Raw genomic sequence first — 9,137 nt, 5'->3', positions numbered from 1 at the left:
AGGGGCGCCGCACACACAGAGAGCTGACACAGCAGGATAACGCGACAGAAAGAGACACTGATTCCTGGTGCCACTGACAAGAATGCAAGTGGACACAGAAGAACACACAGCGAATGGACACAGAGAGCAGACAATAGGGGGAGGGGAAGGGGAGAGAAATTTTAAAAAAGAAAATCTTAAAAAAAACACAAAACCTGACATCTACAGTACAACATGGGCAGTCGCTCATTCAGTCATTCAATAAGTATTTATTCCAAGCTGGGAACTGGGCCAGGAATTGGGAATACGGAGACGAGAGTGACAGAGGCTCTGTCCTCCGGTTCAGAGTCCAGCAGGATCATTTACTAGGTCGCTCTGCGACTGAAGGAAGCCCCTTTCCTCTCTCTAGGCTGGGTTTATTCATTTTTAACAGAGGCTGTCCGCGATGGCTCCTCAGGTCTCTAAGAGCCAACCAGTAAGATTTTAAAACGCCACATTTACTGATTTGAGACTGTCCAGGACACAGGTGTCACCTTGCCCTTTGGGGGAAGAGAGTTGGCAAATATGGTCCCTTTGTCACGTAACTGTGACTGTCTCCATCTCAGACCATGACAATGGGGTGGTGCTCGGCCAGCTTCCCTGGGCCGTTCCTGTCCGCTGCAGACAGCTAGTGACAGGTGTGTGGCCGTGGGGGTCACAGCCATCTCGTGGCCCCGAGGCACACGGGCCCTGCTGGAATGCCACCCGTGGGGCTCAGGAGCCATGCCCGCCGGTCAGGGCCTGTCTCGTGGAGGGCTTTTGTCACCCATGATCCTTAGGTGGCAGGTAAGCGCAAACGCTGTGGCTCCTTCACCTGAACGTGCTGCCAGAACCCAGGGCTCTTCCGGGGCCGGGGCTCCCTCGGGCCCCCCGTCTGCCCTCTGCCTCCGTTCACAGTGGCCACTGCTTGCAGGTTTGGGGAGAGTGGGAGCTCTGCTGCCTCCCCTACTTTGGAGAAGCAGTGTGGCCTGCAGCCTGTCCCAGAAACCACGGCCAAAAGCACTGAGGGCTTTCACGGCTCCTCAGAGGAAGGGCCTCCCGTGGGCTGTGGGCCGTTTCCTGCCCCCTCTGCGAGGTGCGTCCCAGCCCTGCGTGCTCCTCTGCCATGGTCGCCCGCCCTGGACTGCAATGCCCGTTCCTGGTCTGGCTCCCTCCACCTGCTGGGGAGCAACTTGAGGACACAGACTGTGCCTCAGTGGTGTGTAGATCCCCACCAGCGGGCACAGGGCTTGGCGCACAGTAGGTATTCATTCAGTGCCCCACGAACCCTGGGACACCCCAGCATTGCAGGGAACACTGCCACGCCCCTTGTCGTGCGTGTTCGGGTCCCTTCTCCCAGCCGCGCCCGGCACTAGCTTTCCGATGCACCCGGGGGCGGCAGAAGGCGGGAGGGGCCGAGACCGCCAATGAGCAGCAGGATTCCAGGGCCGGAACCCAGGCCAAGGGGGGAAGCTGGCCTACGAAACGTATTTCGAAGGAAAACTCAGGGCCTCTAAGAATGTGCCAGTTCATGTCACACGTATCTCTGAATATGATCTGAGCCATATGAGAAAGATCCGGGTGGAACCAGGGATGCCTTCCCGTAGAAGATTCCTGGCCACCAGGGAGCTCATGTCTGCTTCTTTTTCTTTTTCATTTTTTAAATTTTTATTTATTTCTCTCCCCTTCCCCCCTAGTTGTCTGCTCTCTCTGTCCATTCACTGCATGTTCTTCTGTGACCACTTCTATCCTTATCAGCGGCACGGGGAATCTGTGTCTTTTTTTGTTGCTTCATCTTGTTGTGTCAGCTCTCCGTGTGGGCAGGCTGCACTCTCTTTCGCGCTGGGCGGCTCTCCTTACGGGGCGCGCTCCTTGCGCGTGGGGCTCCCCTATGCAGTGTACAGCCCTGCGTGGCGCAGCACTCCTTGAGCGCATCAGCACTGCGCATGGGCCAGCTCCACACGGGTCAAGGAGGCCCGGGGTTTGAACCTCAGACCTCCCATGTGGTAGATGGACGCCCTAACCACTGGGCCAAGTCCACTTCCCTCGCATCTGCTTCTAACTGCCTGAGCCCTGCCCTTCAAACTTAACCCTGGAAAGAAAAGTATCAGGTACATTTGGCAAGAAAATCAACTTCAGACTTAAAGCAAAGCTCCCTGATTTCCTGGCCAGTGTCCAGCACACTGGAAAACCTGTCCCTAGGACATCCATCTCCTGTGCAGCCAGGAGGGGAGGGAGGTGACGCGGGGCAGGGTCAGGAGGGCAATCCTGCCTAGGAGGGGAGGGGCGTGGGGAGGGGGGGAGAGGCGTCTCCAAATGTGCCCATGGCTCAGCCCAGATGTTGACCCTGCCTCGTCTCTGTCCTCTCCTGGCATTTTCCGCTGCTGCCCCTTGGTTACCTCATTGCCATGGAAACAGAAAGTGAGGAGCAGTTCTGATTCTGGCTCAGTAATTCCGATGGACTCGCCTTGTGGAAGGCATCATGGAAAAGCAAAGGGGAAATATCATCTCAGAAGGATTCACCAGATCTTTGTTTTTCAACTCTGAATCAGGGTGTTGTATCTATACAGCTTTATAGAAAGAAATGTGAAAATCTTTAAAAACACCTGTTACCTCTGTCACTCTATGATGCTTATCAAAAAGCATGTTCATGTGATGTAACCAAGTAGCTTCCCCTTCTGCCCATTCTTTCTTCATTTACCATCGTTTCACTTACATTTTTGTGTATGACCATAGCTGTCATATACTTGTGATCATTTTAAAGTTTTATTACAAAATATCAAATAAATCATAACATTTACATGTAAATTTTTATAGGTAAAAATGCATATAAATATTCAGATTCCTTGTAAAAAAGAAAGAAGTTCTCTCTTGAGCACACTGCCTACCCAATGAGGCTATCCTTTTTATTACTTTTTAACTTTTTGTTTTGAAATAATTTCAAACTTACAGGACAGTTACAAAAGTAATACAAAACCCAAAGAACTCCAGCATATTCCATCCCGACCATGATACCCATATCCAGTTTGCCTTAACTATCTATCATCTATCTATCTATCTACCCATCCATCATCTATCTCTCATCTGTCTATCCATCTGTTTTCTTTTTTTTAAAGATTTTATTTTTTATTTCTCTCTCCTCTCCCCCATTGTCTGCTCTCTGTGTCCATTCACTGTGTGTTCTTCTGTGTCCACTTGTATTCTTGTCAGTGGCACCAGGAATCTGTGTCTCATTTTGTTGTGTCATCTTGCTGTGTCAGCTCTCCATGTGTGTGGTGCCACTCCTGGGCAGGCTGCACTTTTTTCGTGCTGGGCAGCTCTCCTTGCGGGGCACACTCCTTGCGTGTGGGGCTTCCCTATGTGGGGGACACCCCTGCGTGGCACGGCACTCCTTGTGCGCATCAGCACTGCGCATGGGTCAGCTCATGTCATGGATCAGGAGGCCCTGGGTTTGAACCTTGGACCTCCCATGTGGTAGGAGGATGCTCTATCTGTTGAGCCAAATCTGCTTCCCTCCATTTTCTGAGCCTGTGAGAGTAGGTTGTATATGTCATGCTCCTTGAACATTTAATACTGCCACATGCTTTCCTTATGTAACTACCTTAAACAGTTATCAAATTCAAGAAAGTTAACCTTGATATAAAGCTCACACTTTTTTTTTATATTCCAATGTTTTTGTATGTCCCAATTAAAATATGAAAAAAGACTTTTTTGAGCTTTCCCCCTCCTCCATTATTAGATCCAGTCCAGGGTCATGTATTGTATTCAGTTGCCATTGTCTCAATAGTCACACCCCCTTTTTCAAAATTGTGGAAATATGTGCAACATAAACTTCCCCATCTCAACTGCTCTGAAGCATCATTCAGGGAGATTAACCACATGCACAGTGTATTAGGCAGCCAAAGGGGTGCTGATGCAAAATACCAGAAATTGGTTGTTTTTTTCTAAAGAGTATTTATTTGGGGTAGGAGCTCACAGATACCAGGCCCTAAAGCATAAGTTACTTCCCTCACCAAAGTCTATTTTCATGTGTTGGAGCAAGATGGCTGCCGACATCTGGGAGGGTTCAGGCTTCCTGGGTTCCTCCCTTCTAGGATCTTGCTTCTCTCTGGGTTCAGGGTTTCTCTCTTCCCAGGGCTTGCTTCTTCCTGGGCTCAGGGTTCCTCTCTTCCTGGGGCTTGCTTCTTTTTCCTCTGTGAGCTTACTTTCCAGGGCTCCAGCTTAAGGCTTCAGCATCAAACTCCAACATCAAAAATCCTCAGCTCTGTCCTTTGCCATGCCTTTTATCTGTGAGTCCCCAGGGGAGTCAACACCCTAATGATGTGGCCCAATCAAAGCCCTAATCATACCTGAATCATGCCCAGGTACAGACCAGATTGCAAACATAATCCAATATCTATTTTTGGAATTCATAACCATATCAGACTGCTACAGGTGCCAAAGCAAAGTAACAAAAATTGGTTGGCTTTTATAAAGGGTATTTATTTGGGGCAAAAGCTGACAGTTACAAGGCCCTAACGAGTCCAATTCAAGGTTGCTTTCTCACCAAAGTCAGTTGACACATGTTGAAGCAAGATGGCTGCTGATCTGTGCCCGGTCTCTCCTGCCTCCAGGCTTTCAGTCCTCTCTCTCCTGGTTAGGGCTTGTCTCTCAGAGCTTCCTATATCAGTCTCCACTGTCCTCCCAAGGTCAGCTGTAGGCTATCAGACAAATGGTCCCTCTCTCTCTGGGGCCCCAGGATCAAACATGACAGAGTTCTCTCTCTTCCAGGGTGTCTTCTTGAGTGAGTGTCCATTTTATATCAGCCCACCAAGGGGGTGGGGACTCAACCTTTGTCAAGCCCTGCTAATGTGGTAAAATCAAAAACCCTGAACTGATTTTATCAAGTAAACTTAAATCCCTCGCATTTAATACTATCAAAGGCTATCACACCCAAAGGAATTAGTTTACAAACATAATCTTTCTTTTTTGGGGACTCATAAATAATCTCAAATAACCACACACAGTTTTGCACTATTCTCACCACCATTCATTACCAGAACTTTCCCATCAACTCCAACAGAAACTTACAGCCATTGTACATTAACTCCCCCATATCCCCTACCCCATAATCTGTACTTTACTTTTTGTCTCTATAAAATTACATAATCTATTTGACCTAAGTGGAATCATACAATGCCTGACCCTTTTTGTCTGACTTCTTTCACTCAGCATGGTGTTGCAACCATCCATGTAGTGGCATGTATAGATCTTCATTCCTTTTTAATCCTGGATAAGATTCCATTGCATGTATATACCATATTTTGTTTATCCATTCATCTGTTGATGGACACTTTGGTTGTTTCCACCTTTTGGCTGTTGTGAATAAAGCTGCTATGAACACTGGTGTACAAATATCTGAGTACCTGCTTTCAATTCTTTTGGCTATATATCTAGAAACAGGAATGCCAGGTCATATGGTACTTCTATATTTAACTATTGGAGGAACTGCCAAACTGTTCTCCACAGTGGCTACACCATTTTACATCCCCACCAAAAATGTACTCAGGTTCCTATTTCTCCACCAACATTGGTTACTTTAAGTTACATAAATGATAGCCATTCTAGTGAGTGTGAGGTGGTATCTCACTGAGTTTATTTTTTTAAGGATTTATTTTATTTATTTATCTCCCCACAACACACATACCCCTCATTGTTTGTGCTCACTGTCTGCTCGTCTTCTCCTTAGGAGGCGTCAGGAACTGAACCCATGTGGCAGCTTGCTCGGTCGGTAGAGGTGGGGTCTGGCTGCGGACGAGGGGTCGGTCCAGCTCTGGACGAGGGGTCGGTCCCGCTTGGGACGAGGGGTCGGTCCGGCAGCAGACGAGGGATCGGTCTCACAGGGGTTGCGCGGTTCGGCTGACGGGGTCGCCCGGCAAAGCCGGCGACGAAGGGGTCGCCCGGAGAAGCAGGCGACGAACTGGGGACAAGGGAGGCCAGGCCCTTGTCGGGGGCTCTCAGGACTGGAGGGCCCACGGCAGAAGAACTACCACGGAGACAAGGTAAACACGAAAGTCCACTTTACTGAGGGAGAGGCAACAGTTTTATAGGGGCTGGGGAAGGCTGATTGGTCGAAGCCACACCCTGCTCTGATTGGTTGCCGGGGAAAGGTCAGTGGGCGGTACTGGACGGGGGAGGGGTGGTGATTAGGGATTGGCTGTCGCTGTTGCTGGGGGAAGGGGCAGGGTTTAGGGATTGGTGGCTGCTGTTGCTGGGGTGGAGGGCAGACTTGAGTTTCCCGCCCACGCCTGGCTGTTGCTGCTGTCGGGGGAAGGGAAAAGGGCAGACTGGATTTTTCCGCCCACGCCTGGCTGTTGCTGCTGTCGGGGGAGGGGAAAAGGGCAGACTGGATTTTTCCACCCTGAGCCTGCGCAGGGAGAAAGAAGAAGAAGGGTGCTGCCCCACAGGCATCGTGTGGCGCCATCCGGGAGGAGGGGCGGCCGCGGAAGCATGGCTGCTGAGAAGGGGAGACCCGAGGGCACTCTGTGCCCATGCCGAGCTCCCTTCAGGGGTGGCGGTGAGTCCGACCAGCCATCCTATTATGGGGGCAGCGGCTTGGCCTGCCGCGGCTGCTCCCCCGCCAGGCCAGCAAACCACGCTTCAGCCCGAGGGGTGACGGCAAACCTAGGACCTCCCATGTGGGAGGCAGGCACCCAGTTGCTTGAGCCACACCCACTCCCATCTATAAATCACTTTGGTAGAACTGACATGCCAACAGTATTTAGTCTCCCAATCCATGAACACAGAATGTCCTTCCACTTAGTAGGTTTTCTTTGATTTCTTTTAGCAATGTTTACTACTTTTCCATGTACACATCATTTGCATCCACGGTTAAATTTATTGAGAGGTGGAGAATTTTCTTGTATAAGATTGTCTGTTTTTTATTATTATCGAATTAATGAAAATGCTCTAATAATGATAGAAGTGATGAATGTACAACTATATGATTATATCAAGTACCATTGATTGTACACTTTGGATGAATTGTATGCTCTATTAATATGTATCAATAAAATTGATTTGTTAAAAAAATTTTATACTTAATTCTTTTAGTTTCTTGTTTTCCTCTTCAGATTATTCATTACTAATGTATAGAAACATATTGATTTTTGCTTGTTAAACTTATACCCCACCACTTTGAATTATTAAAAAAAATTATTAGCTCTATTAGCTTTGTTGTTGATTTTTCGGGATTTCTATAGATAAGATTACACCATCTACATATAGGGAATGTTTTACTTTCCTTTTCATTTTGGATGCCTTTTAATTATTTTTCTTTTTTTCCCGTAACTGCTCTGGCTAGAACTTCCAGGAAAATGTTGAATAACAGTGGTGACAGTGGGCATCCTAGTCTCTTTCCTGATTGAAGAAGGAAAGCTTTCAGTCTTTCACCATTGAATATGATGTTACCTGTGGGTTTTTCATATATTCCCTTCTCATGATGAGGAAGTTTCATTCCATTCCTAGTTTTCTAAGGGTTTTTTTAATCAAGAAGTGATGTAGAATTTCATCAAATGCCTTTTCGCACCAATCGAGAAGACCATATGGTTCTTTTTACCCCTTCATTCTGTTAATGTGGTATATTACATTGATTTTCTTATGTTGAACCACTGTTGTGTACCTTGGATAAATCCCACTTGATCAGGATGTATAATTCTTTTAGTGTGCTGTTGGATTTGGTTACCTATTGTTCATGACTTTTGCATCTATATTCATAAGGGATATTGATTTGTAATTATCTTTGCTTTTGATATCTTTACCTGGCTTTGGTATGAGGGCCTCCAAGAATGAGTTAGGGAAGAAATTTCTTCAATTTCTGGGAAGAGTTTTAACAGGAATGGTGTTAATTCTTCTTGTAATATTTGGCAAAATCTTCAGTGAAGCCATCTGGTCCTGGGCTTTTCTTTGTTGGGGAGGTTTTTGATTATTAATTCAACTCTTTACTAGCTATTGGTTTGTTGAAATCTTCTATTTCTTCTTGAGTCTGTGTAAGTAATTGGTGTTTCCAGAAGTTTTTGCATTTCATCTACATTATCTAATTTGTTGGCATGCAGTTGTTCATGTATCTTCCTGGAATCCTTTCTATTTTTATGTGGTTGATAGTAATGTTCCCCCCTTCGTTTCTGATTTTAGTTATTTGCATCCTCTCTTTATTTCTTTGTCACTTTAATTCTATTGATTTTTTTTTAAAGAACCCTTTGGTTTTGTTGATTCTATTTTTTTAAATTATATATCTCAGCTCTAACCTTTGCAATTTCCTTCCTTACCTTGCTTTGGGTTTAATTTGCTCTTCTGTCCCTAGGTCCTCCAGGTGTGTCTAGGTCTGCCATTTGACATTTTTCTTCTTTTTTAATGTCCACTTAGAACTTTTAATTTCCCCATCTGCCCTGCAGTTGCCTCATCCCTTAAGTTTTGGTATGTTGTGGAGTATTTCTTTTCATTTGCCTCAATTTTCTAATTTTCCTTGTGATTTCTTCTTTGACCCATTAGTTGTTTAAGAGTGTTGTTTAATCTCCATATATATGTGAATTTTCCAATTCTCCCTCTCTGTTATTGATTTCTAGCTTCATTCCATTATGCCTGGGAAGAAATAGAATGATTTCAATAGTGTTGAATTTATTGAGACTTATTTTGTGACCTAGCACAGGATCTATCCTGGAGAATGTGTATTCTGCTGCTGTTGGGTGAAGTGATCTACATGTATGTTGTCTAGTTGATTTACAGTATCATTTAAAGCTTCTATTTTCAAAATCAATCTTCTGTCTAGATATTCTGCCCATTATTAAAAGTGGTTTATTGAAGTCTCCTATTATTAAGGTAGAACCATCAATTTCTCCCTTCAAATATGTCAATATTTACTTCGTATATTTTGGGACTCTGCCATTACGTATGTACATATATATATCTTTTTGTTGAATTGACCCCTTTATCCGTATGTAGCGACCTTTGTCTATTATAATAGTTTTTGACTTAAAGTCTACTTTACCTGATATTAGTACACTTATACAAACTCTCTTTTGATTATTATTTGCGTGGTCCCCTACCCCAAACCCCTCCCCCCCTTTTTTAAACTGTCTTTTTTTTCCTTAAGGTTTATTTAT

The sequence above is a fragment of the Dasypus novemcinctus genome, chromosome 25 (genome assembly GCF_030445035.2).
Source record: "Dasypus novemcinctus isolate mDasNov1 chromosome 25, mDasNov1.1.hap2, whole genome shotgun sequence".
In the NCBI taxonomy this organism is placed as follows: domain Eukaryota; kingdom Metazoa; phylum Chordata; class Mammalia; order Cingulata; family Dasypodidae; genus Dasypus; species Dasypus novemcinctus.
This window is presented reverse-complemented; position numbering follows the sequence as displayed.